Below are 21,087 nucleotides of genomic sequence, written 5' to 3' on the forward strand. Positions count from 1 at the left end.
CTGTTTGGGTCAAAATCCACACAGAATCCTCTTCCCAGCTCTTTTCTACCAAACATAGTATTCCCTGAACATGTAATTAATTGTCGATGGGAGAGGAAAAATACCCCAAAGTCCTTGCTGGGGACACTTTCATCCATCACCTCTAGGTCTCCAGAGGGACCAATTCATATGACCCTCCCCGCACCAGAGAATAACATTCACAAACTTTTATGGATCCTCTTCCTTCCCTTCATTCACACCTTCCCAGAGGAGAATGTATTTGTCCACTGCAGGACCCAATCCATCAAGTTACATCCAAGTGGAGAAGAAGCCAAAATGGAAAAGCACCTTTACCTTCTCTTTTACATGGCCTCCTGCATGCAGCAGGAAGAATGTTCAGCACTCTTCAAGGTTTCCTAGAAGTGGTAAGCCCCCAAAAGTCCTCCACGGCCTCCTTGCCCTCCCTGAAGCTCTTCCCTGTGTGAGCACCAGGTTTGGGAGGTGGGCAGTGGCCTCCCTATGGTGACCATCCAGAGCTGTCACAGCCTGCTCAGCAGATCAACTCCAGAGAAGCAGCTTCCATCTCTGCCTTGGCCAGGGGTTGCCTCTGCATTCTCCAGCCCAGCTTTACAACAAAGGGGCCCTCATTAATAAAGCTAAGGCTCTGATCTGGCTTCTCTATCAATTCTCTAGGACTTACTTAAGGCCTAGGGTCAAGGTTAGGGGTTGGATACAAGGACTTATCTCCCCTCCCCCATCTGGGATTCTGGTCAACAGATATTGCAGAGGAAGCCTTGACCATTAGATCTACAGGCTGAGTATCAGCCCAAAATATTTAACCCTATCTCTCTCCCTGTATTGTCTCTTTTTCTTGGCAGGGGCAGGTTCTAGGTTCCTTGTTTTGGTTTATTATAGATTGAAAGACACCATCAAATACCTTGCAATCCTTGCTTGGCCATTCAGACTTAGAAATGGATTACTAAAAGATGATTGGAAATATGGTCTATGTGCATGAGACTTGTCAACTTATGACTCGTACCACAGGATGAACATCTTATAAACTGGGTCCTGTATTTGGTGGGACCTCAAGCCTCACCTTATCTCCCTGCCTGTAATTATAACTATAGGTGGGATTTCTGGAATCTCTTTTGGAAATAGAGGGGTGAGCATGTTTTTATGATTCAGTGTGTGTGTTTTCCTTAATTCCCTCCTATTTTCAGCTCTGTTTCATCATGACCACCCTGACACTCTGTACCTTCTACTCAGAAAAGTGACACCCTGGCTGTATCAGGAGAAAAGGTATCAGGGGGTCAGACCACTCTGTACTCAGGCTTTCCGCCAATGCCCCTGGCTTCAGCTTTATACCTCACCCCTCCACCCAGGTCCTGGGACTTTCCAAAGTCCTGAAAGGCCAATGATCTCCTCTCCCATCTGATACTAAATAAGTGCCATCTCCACTTTGTTCAGTCAGGTACCATGTTCTCTCCACATTCTGGCTTCCTAAAACACATGGAAAATTTTCTTATCCAGTTGTCCCTTCGGGTCTTCTATGTGGGTCTGGAACTCTTATGCATCTAGAAGGGTTTCTGTGGGGCTTGGTGAGCAGCAGGAAAGTAGTTACTCAGTCACCCTTCCAGGCTTCTCTTTCATGGGTACCACTTCCAGTGTGGAGAGAACGAGAACAAATATTGAAGGCAACAGGGAGCTCTGGAATGTGGCTCCTCTCTGTTATGATTACCCACATCCAGAACTCTCAGAGCAGGAGAAGACTGCCCCAGTGATTCTCCTTCAGTGCCTGGTGAGAACCTTGGCTTTCCTGTAGGATGGACACACCATCACTCACACCCCTTCATGAAGCACCCCCAACATGGTTAAACCAACCTTAGACTCTTTCAAGTCGTCCCCAAAGACTCTGCCAAGGGGACTGGGACTCCTCAGGCTAGAGGAACCCAACATTCCAGAATTCCTGCAGTGGGTAATTCACACAGGGATACCTGGCTGTGGCCTTGTTTCCCTTTGAGATTCCTTGCCTGTGTCTTGCCTTTAATTCTGAGCCCACTCAGTAACCTCCAGGAAGGAAACCAAAGATCCTTTTAAGGAGCCAATACAGGACCCAAATTTGAAAGAGGCCACAGATCTTTGATGGGAAAGGAATATGGTTAACATGTTGGCAGGAATGAGGGGCAGGCAACCAACTACAAGTTCAGCTTGTGGGAAGAGGGAACATTCCTGAGTGACAGACAGGCAGCAGGAAGCTCTGTGGTGCAGCTCTTTCTAATTAATCATAACAGCACAGGACTGGACAGGGAGGTTGAAAAAGGGACTCAGAAGAGCTATTTTAAAGTGTATGTTTTAGAAACTTTGAAAAGAATTTTTTTCTCTTTCCTTCCTCTCACTTTTCTACCTCTTCGTTCTCCTCTTTTCTCACTTTTGCTGTCTTCCGCTTTCATTCTCCCTTTCCAACATTTTTTTCCCTTTCTTCTCCTCGTTTAAAACTTGACATGATTATTTGGCACCTGATAAAGATCTTCCACACCAAGCTCAAGCCCTCAGAGAATATTCTCCACACAGCCATTTCTAGACCCTGGAAATTAGAATCTACAAAAGAAATGCTGACAAAAGGCTTAAGTAGGGCAGCCCTGCACAGCCCCAGCTTCATTTAATCAGCTTTCCCAAAGCTGAGCCCAGAAAACAGGATAAACTCTGTCACAAAGCTTTTCACTCATCTTTAACACACCTATTCTCATCAACCTATTCATAATGAGCAGTAAAGCCCACCACAAAACCCCAGACCGGGGGAGGGGGGGGCAGCATTTTATTTCACCAAAAAAAAAGCTCTCCGCATTAATGCCTTTTGCTTTCTGTCATAGGCTCCTTGGAAAAGTCATTCTTCTCTCCTTGGGAGAGAAACAAGCCAAATGATTTGTGAGAGCTAAGATTTAGTGGGTCCTTCGTGGGGCCCAGCAGTTTACATGCATTATCTCATTTAATCCTCAGGGCAACTAAAGGGGGCTATCAGATTATTAACCTCTTTCACATATAAGGAATGGAAAATGGAAAGGGCTTCTCACCGAGCTTTTGCCAGAGCACACAGTGAGTATGTGGTGGAGTCAGGGTTGAATCTGAACGTTCCGACTCCCAGGTACACGGGAACCACTATCCTGAACTTGTTTTCTAAGTAGAGAATTCCAAGATAGCTTCTATTCCAAGTTCTCACTGGGTTCTATCTTTTTTTAATTGGGTCAAACCAAATCAAGCATATTCAGGGTACAGAGGACATAGAACGTTGAAAAAACTCCAGTGTATTCTTTTTACAGAGCTCGGCACCCTGCCCCACACAGACCCGGCTATGTGATTGAAAGAACAAGCTATGCTCTGTCTTGGCTCCCCTTTAGCTCACCCAGGGCTGAACTGCAAAATCCATTCCTGCTTGAGAAAGAACAGAGCTTGGGATATGCATTTGGAAGTCATCAACAGAGAGATGACATTAGAAACCAAGCGAAGAGATGCAGTTGCCCAATAGCAGCGGCAGGAAGGGCAGCCTTGGGGGGATAACTTAGGAGGATGGCATAAAATTGGAACTATGCAAAAAAAGATGAGGAAGTAGCAGCAGGAGACGGGAGAAATTAAATCAACTTTTGAAAGCGGTATCTGACATTGTGGGACAGAGAATGAGAGCATCACTTGTTAAGGCAGTTGGCCCCAAATAAATTGCCTTTTCAGAACCCCACGAGTGTATATATTCATGTGTATGGGTTTGTGTATCTGTGTGTGTTCAAACCCTTCATCCACCCACCCCCTATTTCTCACCTTCCTCTACACACTTGTAATCCACCAGCAGGATAGACTGATCAAAGAAGAAAACTGGTCATACTCGTCTGTTCCTCAACACCACTTCTGTTTGTCTGACTTCCTTTTCCGAACAGCCACACCCCAGAGAATTCCAAGCATGAGAGTTGTGACATGACAGCATCACAAAAATGACACCTCATCACATCCCCCCACCCCCATGCATTGCAGCACCTAACCACCTCCCTCTCCTTCCTGACCACCCATCTCGACCACCCATCCCTACAACTCCACCCAGAAATACTCATATTTTAAAGAGTTGGGGGGGAGGGGGGACGGTAAGGGTTGGATTTTTTGTCTTCAAAGAAGGACAAAACAAAAGCTCTAGCAGAGTAGGTGGGGGGAAGCCCCAAAGAAAGTGATTAATATCACTGCTGCTAATTTTCCACAAGCACTTGTCGGCACAGCAGTGAGCCCACTCAGACAGTGCCAAAAGTAATCTTGAAATTCTCCAGCATCTCACTCCAGCCATAAAACACAGATTTATGTGGTGCAGCCCATAATAGAAGATGGAATAAAATCATTCTAGATGACTAAATCGCAATGTTTCTAGTCGGGGAGCTTAATAACTGAAGTCTTTATCCCTCCAGGGACTGTTCAGCCATTTGTTTTCATTTCTCTGACATTCTGTCAGAGTCACATAATCAGAAGTGCTGCCCTGCTTCGTGGTCTGGGCCTTAGAGATCAGTATGCTTCACAATGGGGTCAGGAGACCTCTCCTGCTCTGTCACCCCTCACTCCGAGACCTGAAGCAAGTTGCCCCATAAAACACACCATGACCTCCTTACAACTCAGCCAGGGATCTCCTCCAGACTTATCACATCCCACCTTCTCTTTCTTCCTAGTTTCTCTGCTCCATCTGGTCTTTGTCTAGGTCCCTGAACTTCCATTAGCCCAGTTGGTGCCCTATATTGGCTACTACTACAACAGGAAACCTAAATTACTTTTTAAATTGTATTTTGAATAGGTTTCATCAATGATTATCACCTGAAGTAGCTTTGGTTTATTTTGAGGGTTTGAGGTTTTTTGGTTTTTTTGTTTGTTTTTTGGTTGGTTGGTTTGTTTTTGGTCCTCTCTCTGCTACATGTGGACTAGCTTCTTTTTCCCCCCTTTTGTTCTATACCTTCTTCCATTTTTTCCTTCCCATGTCTTTTTCCTCTCCCTTCTTCTTCTCCTTTCTAGCCCTGGACCTGGATCTCTCTGACATCCTTTAACAGGCACTGCTTACTTGCCTGATAACACTCAAGGATAAAAAGGATACTCATCCTTCTGCACACAGTGTCAGTTCAAGGGTGTGTCAAGTCACCCAGGAACAGTTGCAAAACAGTTTGAAGCAGTTTACATCTATAGCACAAGTATATAGGGAAATAAAATGGTGACACATACAGCTGCACCAAGTGATACATTTGAGAGTGCAATATGGACATATGTGGGGAAAAAAATGGTGAAAACTTTTGGAAGCATTTTTTCTGCATGAAGATTAGTCTTCTTGTTCTCAAAGCAAAAAATAGATTGTAAAACCCCACTAAAATAACCATGAGGAAAAAAAAAACAAACAAAACAGTTCTTATTAAGAATCAGGCAACATCTGAGGGCAATGTGCCCAAGTTTCAACACCAACTAGGAACACGGTTATAAAAATGAACAGAAAAAAACCACACCTGGGGACACCCAGCTACTGAGGATGCCTCCACAAAGCTTAAACCTAATACAAATACATCCAGCACATTTCTCCAGAGGTCTTGTATCAGTAATGGAACTCAAATAAAACCTCCAATCTAACATCTATCTGTGTCAGAGGTGAACTGGTATGAGATCAGGAATAACCCAAATGTATTATGTTAAAAAAAATTTAAGAAGTTTTTAATTTCACCACCATAAACATTATTCTCTGACTGCTCACATATAGTATAACATATTTACTCCACTATGGAGTACTACTCAGCCATAAAAAGAATGAAATAATGCCATTTGCAGGCAACATGGATGCAACTAGAGATTCTTACACTAAGTGAAGTCAGAAAGTGAAAAACAAATACCATATACTATCACTTATATGTGGAATCTGAAATATGGCACAAATGAACCTATCTACAAAATATAAAGAGACTCATGGACATAGAGAACAGACTTGTGGTTACCAAGGGGGAAGGGGAAAGAAGTGGGATGGATGGGAAGTTTGGAATTGGTTGATGCAAGCTATTACATTTAGAGTGGATAAACAATGAGGTCCTACTCTGCAGCACAGGGAACTATATCCAATCTCTTGTGATAGAATATGATGGAAGATAATCTAAGAATGTGTATGTGTGTGTTTATGTATATGTATGATATAAATAACTGGGTCATTTTGCTATACAGCAGAAATTGACACAACATTGTTAAGTCAACTATAATTTTTTTAAATACCCTAAAAAAATTTACTTCACTAATAAGACATACTATTGCAAAGGGAACTTAAACCCCACCCCCAGAGATAAGACTTCCTTAGCCAGAGCAGCTGGGGGTGGGGTGAGGGGGGCAGGGGTGCTTCTGAATTACTGTGCTAGATTCCTCAAGATATTTCCTGGGGGCTGAAACAGATAAAGTCTCGAGGAGCCACACTCTATGCTTCTGATTCTGAAACAGCCCCAAGTAGAGGGCTGTGGAGACAGTGGATAGGGCATCCTCCATCAGCCAGGTCCTAGAGGGAGCAGATGGTAGTTAGGGGTGGGGCTGGAGGGGGCGTTGTGCCAAGAAACAAGCAGAGGCTAGGGAGACCGCTGAGATCTGGAGTCCCAGCAAATAAGGAAAAAGGTGTCACTTTAGTAACATTGATTAACTATTTCCTTTGGTGGAGAAATGATAATTAACACAAAATCATAGGTATTCAATGTGTATGTGTATATACATATGTGTAGTATATATAGTAGCTTAGTGTTGAGCATATTTTAATGAATACATATTCATTAAAAACTATTCATATATGTTTACATAGCTTTTTCAAGTATTGCTAAGAAGTACCTGAACTGGTTGGGCCAAACTGACACTTTGTCAAGATTCTGGTACACCAAGTTGGTAACACCCTCTTTGGTATATGGTTTCTGACCTAAGGCTCCTAAAACCCTTGAGATTTCCTGAGTGATAGGTGTGTCGTTCATTATTCATAAGAGGCTTCCTTGACCCTACCTTTATGCTAGTGTGAATACTCACAGAGAAGGGGCTTAGATAGCCTCAAGATGGGGTTGGAACCTGCAAGCCTACTCCAAGGAAGTTCCCAGACTAGAGATTGGGTTCACTCATAGGACCAATAATTTAATCCTGCTCAGGCTACCAAAACAACCTACCATAGACTGGCTGGTGTAAAAAATAGTTTATTTCTCACAGTTCTAGAGGCTAGAAACCCAAGGTCAAGGTACTAACTGATTTGGTTACTCCTGAAGGACCTTCTTCTGCTTACAGAGGTTCCCCCTTTTACATCATGACAAGGCCATTCCTTAGTGCATGCACATACTGGAAATCTCTCTCTCTCCCTCTTCTTTCAAGGCCACTAATCCCATCAGGAGGGCCCCATCCTCATGATATAATCTAACCCTAATTATGCCCCATCTCCAAGTATCATAACATTAGGGCCTAGGGTTTCCATATATGAGTTTGGAGGTATTCACACTTTCATTCTATACACCTACAGAATGAAACTTTATATAAAAGCTCTGACACAGTAAGGTTCAGGAAGTTTTCAGGTTGTTGAACACAACCATGTGCAGGGAGAGTGGTGTACCTGGAGAGAGACTGGAACACTATGCCCTGAATTCCCCAGACCTTGCCAAACTATTTTTCTCTTCTCCTGACTATTCATCTGACTCTTTTATAATAAATTCGTATTTTATAATAAACAAGTAGTCATCCATGCAGTGCTTTCCTGAATTCTGTGAGTCATTCTAGTCAATTATTGAACCTGAGGGATAGTCATGAGAACCCCCACATTTGTAGTTCTCCAGGCCAGAAGTGCAGGTGGACTTGCAGCTGTCATCCAAGGTGAGAGCAGTCTGACGAGACTGAACCCTTAACCTGTGAGATCTAATGCTAACTCCAGCTAGTGTCAGAACTGAATGAAATTGTAGAACACCCAGTTGGTGTGGGATAATTGATGTTAAACAATAAGAGAATAATGTCTTTGCTTTCCAACTGCCCAATAAAGTAGGCAAAATTCTAAGATGATTCCCGTCGCTGGTATGCATGCCTTATATACTCTCCTCCCCTTAGTGTGAGCAGGACCTGTGAATGTGACAGGACTTGACTTCTGTGATTAGGTTAGTTTACAGGGCTAGAGTGAAAGGAGTTTTGAAATCCAGTTAAGGTCCTCACCAGTGGACTAAGAGTTAATCAAAAGGAAGATTATCCTGGATAGGCCTGGTGTATAAAGTAAATCCTTTGAAAAATTGTTTCTTTGTGTTTTTTTGTTTTTTTTTTTTTTTTTTTTTGCTTTTTGGGGCCACACCTACAGCATATGGAAGCTCCTAGGCTAGGGGTTGAATCAGAGCTACAGCTGCTGACCTATGCACTGCCACAGCAACTCGGGATCCAAGCTGCGTCTGTGACCTACACCGCAGCTCACGGTAACACCAGATCCTTAAACCACTGAGCAAGACCAAGGATTGAACCTGCATCCTCCTGGATACTAGTCAGTTTCCTTACCACTGAGCCACAACAGTAACTCCAAAAAAGGGTCTTTAAATTACAGAGGAAATCAGAGGTTCTCCTACTGACTTGAAGCCATAAGTTGCCACATTGTGAGAAGGACTTTGAGAAGATTTTGTGGCAAGGAACGAAGTGGCCCCTGGGAGCTGAGAGAAGACCTCAGGGGATAGTCAGCAATTGAATGGGGATGTCATTTCTACAACCACAAGGAAGTGAACTCTGTCAACAACCTGACACAGTTCCAAAGAGGCCTCTGAGCTCTAGAAAGCAGCACAATCCAACTAATACTTTGCTTGCAGCCTTGCCAAACGGGGTAACCAAATAAGATTTGCCCAAACTCCTGACTAATGGAAACTGTGAGGTAATAAATACATGTTGTTTTAACCTGATACATTGGTGATAATGTGTTATACAGTAATAGAAAACAAAGACAATCACATATATACACACTGATCCTTGTATTACTCTCCTACTTTGTGCTTACAATGCTGCCCAAGCTTTCCACCACAGCCTCTTCAAGAGGAAGCATAACCAAAGTTTGACAGGTATTCAGCAAGATGTTTTGCACATATGATTGGTAACTTTGTTTCTGAATTGATATCATACTGTCATGGTTTACAGGAGAGCATTAACAAAATACTACATGGTTTATTTCAGCCCTTCAACACATTCTACTTTTAAAACAAATGTTCTTTGTTATATGATTTAGTATGGTAAAAAAATCACTTCTGAGACAGGAAATAAATTCCGTATATGTATATCCGCTGAAGACACAGAGGAATTTGGAATTTTCTAATTTTCTGAGATTTTTAGACTCTACCAATAGATAATAAAATAGCAATTGAGTCAGCTGAAAATGTTTTTCCCAAATGTAATTCTAACTTCTCTGTTCAAGAGTGAAATTAGCAGATTTTACATATAACTGCAATTTAATAGGTAGTTCAAAACTAGTGGTTGCCAATAGGAAGAGGGGAGGGGCAAGATGGGGTGGAGGAACAAACTACTATGTACAAAATGAATACGCTACAAAGATATAATATACAAGACAGGGAATATAGCCAATGCTTTATAGTAACTATAAATGCAGTATACTGTTTAAAAACTATGAGTTACTATTATAAACCTAAAACTTGTATAATATTGTAAATCAAGTACAGCTCAATACTTTTTTAAAAAATAGGTAGATCAACAGACTCAAACATGAAAGGGGAGGTCAGAACTATACCAGAAGCAACAGTTTAACTATAAATTATGTTGCCCCTTACTCTTTCTGACCCCTCTCCCAGCCCCCTCCCCGCCACTAGCTGGTTTAAGAACCAACTGGCTGGTTATGTTTGTGTCCCTCTCCCCTCATTCACAACCCTGTTATGTTTCCATCATTCTTTTCAAGTATGACATTTAAATAACAGGGAAGGTTCACACCTCTCACAAGTTTGCTAAAATAAAATGAAGGTAAAGAGTATGAAATTATTTTCCAATGAGAAAAGACTTCTATAAATGCAACAAATACTTGTTTCTTCAGGAATAAGCATTTTATAGAGTAATAGAAGCTCAGCATTAGAGACCTCATAGAATTCTGAAAAATACCCAAATGGATATTTCAATCTCTTCTCCAACACCCTCCATTTACTCATTCATCGAAAAGGTATGAAACACCAACCACCATCTAGGTACTAAGGAAGGTCCTTGCCAGTGGTCTCCAGTGACAAGGAATTCACTATGTTCTGAGGAACTTACTCCATTTGGTGTAGTCCTAATTGTCAGAAACAGCTCTCTTGTGGTAGCAGCTCAGTGTCCTTATCAGTAGCTACTTTGGAGAGTGAAAAGTGCCAAGGGGTAGTTGCCCACTAGCCGGGAGATACAATTTACATATCTGAAGCGGTGGTGAACAACGCAGGGCAGTGTGTTCATGGCCTGGGGACTACTTAAATGTACTCAGGAAGGCTGAAAGAAACAATGAAGTCTTCTCAGAGGAGGTAGAACCTAAACAAAGCCTAAATGTCAGCCAGAACTTGAGGAGTGGGAAGGCAATCCTAGACAAGAAGAACAAAAGGAATAAAGGCATGGAAGACAATCATGAGAAAGGCTATGTGTTTGACAATAGCAGAGTGTCCCCAAGCTTGACAAAGGAGTTTGAAATTGGTATGGTTGGAACCAGGAAGCCTCTGAAGGTCACTGAAGATTGTAAGTTTCAGCCTCACAAGAGGATGTTTTAACTGAACAGAAAATGAGTGTTCCTCATCCAAAAGAAGAAAATAGAGACAGAACAGTATAGAGCTAAAGAGGACTTTAGGCAAAAGGCCATTTCCAGAGAATAAAGAAGTAAAACAAGAACAAAGCCTCCGGTTGTTGAGTCAACTGTTACTTGTTTTACAAACTTGTCTGAGAAAACTGCCAGAAGCAAGTGGCCTTCCGGTCACCTGTACCTTTGTGCAATGTGGCTTTCTAAGGTTTCTGTAAAATTATTTGTTCTCTGCATTTTGCCAAGAGGAGCAGAGTCTTTTTAAGAGCCTTGTAACTCAAGAAGCAGAATCCCTCTGCTACAGATAACGCAAATCAATGAAATCTTTCCAGTAATATTTAAGGTTTATCTGAACTTGACTTTCTGAATATGCCTTATAGTGAGGTTTCTTTTTTTTTTTTTTTTTTGGTCTTTTTTGCCTTTGCTAGGGCCGCTCTCACGGCATATGAAGGTTCCCAGGCAAGGGGTCTAATCGGAGCTGTCGCCGCCGGCCTATGCCGGAGCCACAGCAATGCAGGATCTGAGCCCTACACCACAGCTCACGGCAATGCCAGATCCTTAACCCACTGAGCAAGGCCAGGGATCGAACCCGCAACCTCATGGTTCCTAGTTGGATTCATTAACCACTGCGCCACGACGGGAACTTTGTGAGGTTTCTTTAAGTTGGGTTTAGGGCCATTTTCATGCTCCACCAATACCCCATTCAGGGGGGTACATGTATGTTAGGTCTGGGTGAAATCAATGAAGATAGTTCTCTTGTATCCCACAATAGCAGATGAAAAACATTTCACAGAAGGTTCTGGTGTCCAGTTTTAAAAGCTGCCAAGTCAGGGAAGCCACCTCAACCCAGGCCAGCACTTACCTCCAATTTGTTTAATCTTAGTGAGATGGGTGTTGTGATAAGAGACTGATCAGAGGTTGGGAGTTCCCCTTGTGGCTCAGAAGGTTAAGAATCCAACTAATATACATGAGGATACAGGTTCAGTCCCTTGGCTCACTCAGTGGGTTAAGGATTTGGCCTTGCTGCAAGCTGCAGTGTAGGTTAAAGATGCAGCTTGGACCTGGCATTGCTGTGGCTGTGGTGTAGGCCAGCAGCTCTGCAGCTCTAATTCAACCCCTAGCATGGGAACTTCCCTATGTTGCATGTGCAGCCCTTAAAAAAAAAAAAAAAAAATTTGATCGGAGGGTTTTACTGCTCTTTTATTCCCTAGAGAATACAGAGCCAAACAATAGCACAGCCCCTGCTCTGCTTTGTCCCTGAAGTTTGTGCTCTTCATTTATCCAGACGGGCCTGGACCCCAAGTCGTGAGCAGCTCATTTGACTTTGGGCAGAGCTGAAGGAGGGGCACACAGTCATTACAGCGAAGCCTCCCCCTTTGGGAACACACACAGAGGAAGGTGTGTGTTGCCCCTTCTGACTGCTTCCTCAATGACTAAGAGTCAGTAGGTCACCTCATCCTAACTCCTTTTCTCCAGGAGGTAGGTTTAAAGGTGACATCCTATCACCACTGTCTTAGCTCATCTGAGGCATGAGGGGCATGTTTATACTTTAAATAGAAATAGAAAAGCAAGCAGGCAAACACAATTTTGAAACAACAAATGAGCTCTAACAAAGATTTTCAGACCTTATACATTCTCTTCATTTTAAAAAAAAAAATCCATGGCTTTCCTCCCGGGAGGGAATCCTTGCTGGATATTGCTTTAAAGCAGAAATCAATAGTCAGTCTGCTAATCCTGTAGGTTGCCATGAGAAACGAAAGGCATTATGTGGCAAAGCACAGCACCTCAGCATGTTTCCTAGGGTCATCCTTAGACTTGTTACAGTCACCATATCTGTATTTCCTACATAAGTTACTTTCTCTCTCTTTTTCCACAATTTAAGTAATTATTGTGTGTGTGTGTGTGTTCTATTATGTAGAATAATGTGTGTGAAACAAAGAAATGGAATATGCAATCCCCATCCTCAAATGTACAAGAGGCATATAATTGTGCAGATGAAGGCAGGTATGGGTGAGTAGAGGATGGAAAAGATGCATTAGGAAGACTGGTGGCTACACCTCCTTTCAACAGAGTCCAAGGTTCCTGGCAAGAGGAGAGGGTAACTCTGGGGGAGAGCAGTGGAGCAGGAGTATCAGTCAAAAGTAAATAATGATCTTTAGAACCTGCTTTGGATCATCCACCATCTCAGGTGATGTCATAACTACCCAATGCAGCAGCAATTCTTCAATTTCACATTCAAGGAATCCAGCCATGGATCTCATACCATTGATCTCAAGATATCTCAAATTAGACATATCATAAGTATTTCCCAGTGCAGACCTTCCCAATAGAAATAGAAGTCATAAGAGCACTTAATAGTAGCTTTAGGTGTTCTAACGGCTCTATTTAAATGTTTGAAAAGGACAGATGAAATTAATATTGTTTTATTTAATCCAATATATCCAAAATATTTTCATTTCTACATGCAATCAACATTTTAAAGAAAGTACTAATTAGACTATTTTATATTCTTTTCTCTATACTTAGTCTTCCCCATCTGGTGTTTATTTAATAGTCACATCTCAGTTTGGACCATCCACATGCCAAGTGCTCAACAAACGCATGGGACAGTGAGCAGGACAACTCTTAGTGTATATTGTGAGAGAAGTGAGCATAACTGATTTGAGAGAGAAATAGTAATACCAACCACAACAGGAAGTATCACAGTGGTTTAATGTTTTTGTTTGTTTTTTGTCTTTTTAGGGCTGCACCCAAAGTATATGGAGGTTCCCAGGCTAGGGATCAAATTGGAGCTTTAGCCACTGGCCTATGCCACAGCCACAACCATTCTAGATCTGAGCCACGTCTGTGACCTACACCACAGTGCATGGCAACACCGGATCCTTAACCCCCTAAGCAAGGCCAGGGATCGAACCTGCATCTTCATGGTTACTAGACAGATTTGTTTCCACAGAGCCATGACAAGAACTCCTATTTTCTAATACTTGTTTTCGTCCTTGTAACAATAAAAGGACAACTTCTATATACAGAGCTTAATTGTAGGCCATCCACAGACACCAAGTACTATGAAGAATCATGACCTTCAGAGTCCTAGTTACTCCTTTTAACACAATGTCCCTTGGCAACACTGGCCACATTAATTAGCTGATGGCCTAAGCGCTTCCTGCCCTTCTTTCAAATTTTCCAGATTAAAAATGTCAATTAAATTAAATGTCTCCTTCTCCTCTCAGACTCATTCAACATCCATGCCCAGGCTGAAAGCTTCCTTTCTGACCAAAAATTGTCTTCAACCCTTGGCTAACACTTTGAACTTCTTAAACAAAGATGAAAAGGAGAGAAAGACAGACTTCCTGATCAATTTCCATTCTTGTATCCTTTAAAAAAATAAATCTCATAGCCTGTGACCTGGCAGGTTCAGTCACTAACACCCAGGAAACTTGGAACTTAGAACTATGCTTAAATAACATCTCTCCCAGCTTGGGTGATGCTCCTAAGAGAGTTTAATCTTCGCTTAAGTCATTCTATTTAAATATCGCTTTCAAGGAAACACAATCTGAAACCAGGGTTGGGTTGGGGTTTTCTATTAATTCTCACCCAGAATAAAGCTATTCTGCATCCCATCAAACTCATCCCCAGATCGTTCACTCACACTACACAGTAATAATTCTACCTCAGTGCTATCTTCCAACTTGATCAAGTATCAGAGCTCTTGAAAATCATGCTGTTTTTGGAATATCATTTAAAAATTAACATGTAGGAGTTCCTGTCGTGGCTCAGTGGTTAACAAATCCGACTAGGAACCATGAGGTTGCCGGTTCTATCCCTGGCCTCTCTCAGTGGGTTAAGGATTAGGCATTTTCATGAGTTGTGGTGTAGGTTGAAGATGCAGCTCAGATACCACGTTGCTGTGGCTCTGGCGAAGGCCAGCGGCTACAGCTCTGATTAGACCCCTAGCCTGGGAAACTCCATATGCCCTGGCTGTGGCCCTAGAAAATACAAAAACAAAAAAAAAATACAAAATAAAAATTAACATATAAAAGCTAAAAAAAATTTTTTTTTGGTCCTTTTAGGGCTGCACCCACAACATATGGCGGTTTCAAGGCTAGGGGTGTAATCAGAACTGTTGCTGCCAGTCTATGCCAGAACCAAAGCAACACAAGATCTGAGCCGCATCTTCAACCTACACCACAGCTCACGGCAATGCCAGATCCTTAACCCATTGAGTGAGGCCAGGTATCGAACCCACAACCTAGTCAGATTCATTTCTACTGCACCATGACGGGAACTCTAAAAGCAAAAATTTTAAAAATAAAATAAAATTATACAATCTATATTAAATCAGATACCATCTTAGATTCTAGTATATACCATCCAGAGTATATGCCGAGTATGAAAAGAGTTGAAACAAGAAAATTTTACAATTGATAATATCCTATCCTTTAATTTAACATTTTACTAGAGTCAATGAAAATGGCCAAATCCAGAGCAGCAGAACCATCTGAGAATAAGATTTTTCTTGGAACTTTAACTTGCAAACTAATAAGTTATAGAGTCAGCCATTTTTTATGGGCTTTACCATTTAACAGGGTCTAAGACTTTATGTACTTCGGTATAGAAGGGATGCCAAATCTTAGTCACTAGCAGAGGACAGTTTTTGGACTTGTAGTCTGTGGTAACTCCCAGAACCCCAGCATAATAAATTAGAGGTACACTGATCAAAAGTCAATGCCACAGTTCCTAGAACAAATCCTTCATTTTATATCAAGTTTGTTCCACTGATCATGGTTGAGAATATGGCAGGAGTGGGAGGAGGGGAGGTGGAGAACATGTAAGATCAATACACCAGTGTGGTTGAGACTTGAGAAACAATGGTTCCATGTATTTAAATAGGTCCTGGGAATGCAGTCCTTGTTCTCAAGACAACCTCAACAAAACCACTGCCTGCTTCTGCCAGAAGCCTTTACATCATATTCCCTGCCTACAGCCAGAAGTGCAGATGGGAAGGTGGTTGACCACAGCTGATTCTTTCAACATTTTATTATAAAAAATGTCAAACACTTACCAAATAGAATACTAGAATGAACTCCATGTACTCATAGCCTATCTTTAGCAATTGTTGATATATGGCCAAGCTTGTCAATCTATATCCTCACTCACTTCCCCCACACATGCACAGTATTATTTTGAAAAAAATCCCAGATATTATTTCAAATGTATTTCATCATATATCTAAAAAATATGGGGCTTAAAAAAATAGAAACATAGGAATTCCCCTCGTGGCACAGTGGAAATGAATCTGATTAGTAACCAGGAGGATGCGGGTTTGATCCCTAGCCTCACTCAGTGGGTTAAGGATCCAGCATTGCGCTGGGCTGTGGTGTAGGTTTCAGACAGACACACTTAGATCCCAAGCTGCTGTGGCTTTGTTGTAGGTTGGCAGTTGTAGTCTGGGAACTTCCATATGCCACAGTTATGGTCATAAAAAGCAAAACACACAAATGAAAAAAACCCTAATACCATTATCATATTTGGAAAATACTGATTACTTTGTATCAAATAATTAACGTTGAAATGTTTCCTACTATATCATAACATTTAGTAGAGGGGTTGTTTAAATCAGAAGCTTAAAAAGTTCATATATTTTGTTCCTCTGACCCAATATTTCTTATAAACTGGAATGCTTGATTATATTTAGATTCAACTGGGTGGGGGGGGGCAAGAAGACTTCAGAGGTGGTACAGTGTACTTCCCACTGCATCACTTCAGGAGGTACACAATGCCTGGTGTTAATATCGATCAATGTGTTCAGGTGTTCTCAGCCTGATTCATCCATTACAAAGTTCCCTATCAGCTTTTCAACTAATGGTCTTAGCAGGCATTGATGTTAATTACTTAGATCAATTATCTCATTAAGGACTGAAACGCTGTTATTTTAAATCTATCATTCTTCATTCATTAACTGGAATTTTTGTATAAAGAAAATCTTTCATCAAATGTTTGCTTGCTCCAAGGTACAGATTATAAGGGAAAACCCTAGTTAAAGAGTGAATTATTTGTTCTTATTTACCTATTTTTTGTAATAATAGATTGGTTCCCTAGCATTTCTCAAAGGTGACTGATCATTTTTATATTATTATAAATGATGCCTATCAATATATTTCATGTATCTCAATCCATTCACAGATATGTTCTTGTTAATTCTCAAAAATGTTCCATCTTTGGCCAGTGGGAGTCCTTTAAATTGGCTCCTGAATCTTTTTAACACAATCCTCAAAGTCTTTGATGGTTTTCTTGTTTTCAAAGAATTTCCAAGCTCACCTTGTACATTTATTCTCCCAAACATGGAATTTATTATTTCACCACAAATCCTAGGGTTTTTGTTGTTGTTTCTTTCTTGTCAAAAAGGTTATGTTTTACCTCTCCCTACCTCTCACTACTTCTTATTCCACCAGGGAACCCTGGCTAAGAAACAAAGAAGTTTTACAAAGAAGAGACCTCAAGGGGGAAGGAGGGAAGGATTGGGAGTCTGGGATTAGCAGGGGCAAACTATTATAAAAAAGCTGGATAAAGACCAAAGTCCTACTGTATGGCACAAGGAACTATATTTAATAGCCTGTGATAAAGTGTAATGAAGAAGAATATAAAAAAGAATATATTCATTTATAACTGAGTCACTTTGCTGTACAGCACAAATGAATACAACATTGTGAATCAACTATACTTCTATCAGATTGAAAAAGAGAGAGCAAGAGACATCAAGTGCCAGTCAGCAGCTCTTTAGTGATAGCAGGTAGGTAGGTTGGACACTAAAGAGTTTATGTCCAGAAAAATACAATTCCATAGAAATCCTAGCTCCAAAGCTAGGAGGCAGCTACCTTGTACCACCCCAAGGATGCTGTCAACCCTGAAGCTAGCAGAGGAGAATGAAAGGCATTACATCCTTGATGACAAAGTTGAGTGAATGAATCAACCAACTGGAAAGTCACCTTACCTCCAGGCCTTCTAATGTGAGGATAAAAAAACTTCCTTCTTGTTTGGTTCCATCTGAGACAACATTTTCAGTTACTTAAGACCAAGTCCCACATCCTTTGGGGCGGGGGGGTCCTTCCACCTGTTTCCAAGTGAGTCTAACTTCAGTTTGATTCTCGGCTGCCACCTGACTCAGACTCACTCCTGGCTCTGGCCAAATGTCTCACTTCTTTCACTGATGGTCACTGCCTAGAAAGCCTCTCTCCCCACAGCTCTAAAGCAGTAGCATTACAGAGAGTAAGTAGCAAACTTACAATGAAAGTTTGGGCTCAAGAGAGAACAGTTATAACATATGCAGAAGCAACATTAATTAAACGTCAGCCATCATGGTTCCAAGGAATTTCTTGGCCTTTCTCTGCACAGGCAATTTGTCCATAATTACTTTCCTTCAAGAATCCTACCCTCCCACCATATTACTGAACCCCTCACCCTCTCCTAGCCCTACTTTTTCTTCCAAGCCCTTTTACTATTTCAAGGTACCAGAGGAAAAAACTCCCAATTTCCTGTTATTTTACTCTGCAAAGCAGTTTCCTCATCTCTGCTCTAACTGCAATTCCAGGGATGTCCAAAGGTTTTCAACAACAAACAGGCTCCTCAAGGCATTTTCCTAAACAAAAGAGTAATTCTATCTCTGAAAGAGGAAAGAATTCCACCTCCCTCTAGAGTCAAGCTGCTCAAATTCAGTGAACTTTTGAAATATCATTTATTTTCTTACTATTGATATTTAAAATAGGAATAAAGTTACCTAGCTTGTAGCTTTGCTAGAAAGTTTTATCAGTGGGTGAGGTTAGAAAAGTTAGTTAACCTCTTTGCCTTACTCTTATCTGTGAAACGAAGATAAATAATAATACCTTCCTCATAGCTCACAAGGTCATTGCCGAGCGATTAAATGAATTAACATATGCAAAGCACCAGGTACACTGTAAGAATTCAACAACTGGTAGTAGCTGCTGCTGCTTCTGTTGCTAATTTACCAGCCGTCTTTGATGTAAAATGGTTGTTGGGACAGGAAGCCACGAGAAACATAAGAGCCCTACAAATAGGGTTATGGTGAGGACTGAATGATCTGCATAACCTAAAACAGCATCTGGGGTACAGTGACTGGTAAAGGCAGGCTCTTCATGCTGAGAAGATAGTACTTCTCCATGTAAAGTATCCACATACACGGTCGATCCATAATGTGAGATCCTATCCTTTCACCTCTCAGGGAGGTCATGAATGATGTTAGAGATGGGAGATTGGGGCAGCTGGTGTTTATAAAATAATCCTAGCAAGAGGCTGATTTTGATTCCCACAGAAGATATCATTTGTTATTGTTGTAACCCTTATTACTAGTAGAAGGTGGCAGTAATGCAGAGTGACAGCAGAGCAGCTACATATGCCAAGTACTGGGTTCCTCTTCTGTGGGGAAGCAGAGATGGACCTGGTCCAGCCTCTACTCACTGCAGCAAGCAAGGATGAAAAGCCCCTCATCTCAGAGCCCACTCTCATCCCCCAAAGTCCCTACCTCGCTTGTCAGTGGGGCTCAGGCCAGCCTCTGGGAGAGTGTGCTGGGGATAAGCTCTCTCCCCATTGCTTCCAGCCACTGCAGTGAGAGAGTCAGCAGGAAGTCTACAACACAGGGCCCCTGGGCAGGACCGCCTTCCACTGCTAAGGGTGAGGGAATCAGCCAACAGACCACCAGCCTTTCCCTCAGCTCCTTCCCCAGAGAGACTCCCCAGCAGCCGGAGGAATTAAGAATCAACGTGGAAGAAAACCAGAAAACATAACTGAGCCCTGAGCCCAGACATCAAACTTTACCAAAGATGTGGGTCCAGGTGACCAAAGGTGTTAGAATCTCTCAGGAGCAGTGACTGGGCCACAGGGGAACGGAAGCAGAGAAAGACGTCATCATCTTCCCTTCCCACAGACGCACTGCGAGAGAGCTCACGGCCTTTCCACCAAGACTGGAAAATTCAAACCCGTTAAGAGCAAGCAGACAGCAGCATCACGTGCACGCTGGCGTGACCCTGGGCAGCAATGGAAATCAGCTGGGTACTCACATTAGGCTACCTATCTCACCTGGTGAGTCAGGGCCAAGCCAGGCCCCAGGCCCAAGGTGCACGGGGCAGGGTATCCCAGTAACAGCTGGAGGATTCGAGCTTACCTATAATAGTAGAAAATAAGCCATCAGGAACCTGGGGCAACTAAAACACTGAGAATAGAAGAAAACCTCTGGAGCACCTGCTCAGAAACCCAGAGGCTCATTTCTTAGAAACAAAAACCTTATCAAGTTAGTTTGCTTCAGGAGTTTCTCAGGTGTTCTGCCAAAAATAGACCTGGGGCAGGGGAGAGGAAAGCCTGATGCAAGGATCCTGGCTACTCCAAGGACTGACCATTATTTGATAATAGAAGCCTCTTAAGAAAGAAGATAATTAAATGCGCCTGCACTAAAATGATTACATGGCTATTATCTGCCCACTCAGAGAAAGTGAGAACCGCAAAGTCAGAAACATGGCAAGCAGCAGGCTTCATTGTCTTCTGTAAGAAATGGCTTTTGTTTGGCTCAGTGCTCCATCAAAACTGCTAAGTGTTAATGTACCCTGTATAATCTATCTGGCTAGCTAACTAGTTTAATCCATCACACACCATGTGAAAGAATAAAAGCAGGTTGGTCATGACAAGTTAATAGTAGAGGCAAGAAATAAAATGGAGAAACATACTTTGATTGATGATACAGAACTATTAGGTGCTACTATAGAGGGATTCTGTCTGGTTTTATATAGTGACCAATCAAAGAAAAATAGATCTAGTAATTGAAAACTCTAAATATGTCTCCTCAATTAAAAACTTAAAAGGCCAGGGGATGTATTGCATTCCGATTAAACAATAAAAAGTAAATTACAACCAACTCTCAAATATATACAAGTGGATCCACCATAGCAAATCAATTTCAGCTCCTTAATGGCTTGATTATATGTTCTGCTGGCTCAATCCCCCTTGTTATCAAAATCTCTATCTACACTTTTTTGGAGGGCACACCCACAGTATGCAGAAGTTCCTGGGACAGGATAGAACCCACACCACAGCCGTGACAATGCCAGATCCTTAACCTGCTGAGCCACCAGGGAACTCCAATCTATGCTTTCTTAGACCTGAATGAAGGAGATGCCTTTGCAGTAGGAGCATTTAAAATCAAACATCTCCTTTACCTGCAGAGACTATGGGAGAGTGAGAGTCACCAATCTTAGAAGATCTAGAGGCATCTACATAGTCTGCTATCTTGCTATAGTCAGATATATATTATATTATTACAGGAAAAAATAATG

General features: G+C 41.9%; 1 long non-coding RNA gene across 2 annotated transcripts in view; it reads right to left on the reverse strand.

The window, feature by feature from the left end:
• LOC110255532 overlaps nucleotides 1-19,738 on the reverse strand; it is a 377,997-nt gene extending 358,259 nt beyond the window's left edge. For both annotated transcript variants that reach the window (XR_002336045.1, XR_002336039.1), the window contains exon 1: nucleotides 19,580-19,738. This is a non-coding gene — a long non-coding RNA (uncharacterized LOC110255532). The remainder of the gene's footprint in view (nucleotides 1-19,579) is intronic.

The sequence above is a fragment of the Sus scrofa genome, chromosome 1 (genome assembly GCF_000003025.6).
Source record: "Sus scrofa isolate TJ Tabasco breed Duroc chromosome 1, Sscrofa11.1, whole genome shotgun sequence".
In the NCBI taxonomy this organism is placed as follows: domain Eukaryota; kingdom Metazoa; phylum Chordata; class Mammalia; order Artiodactyla; family Suidae; genus Sus; species Sus scrofa.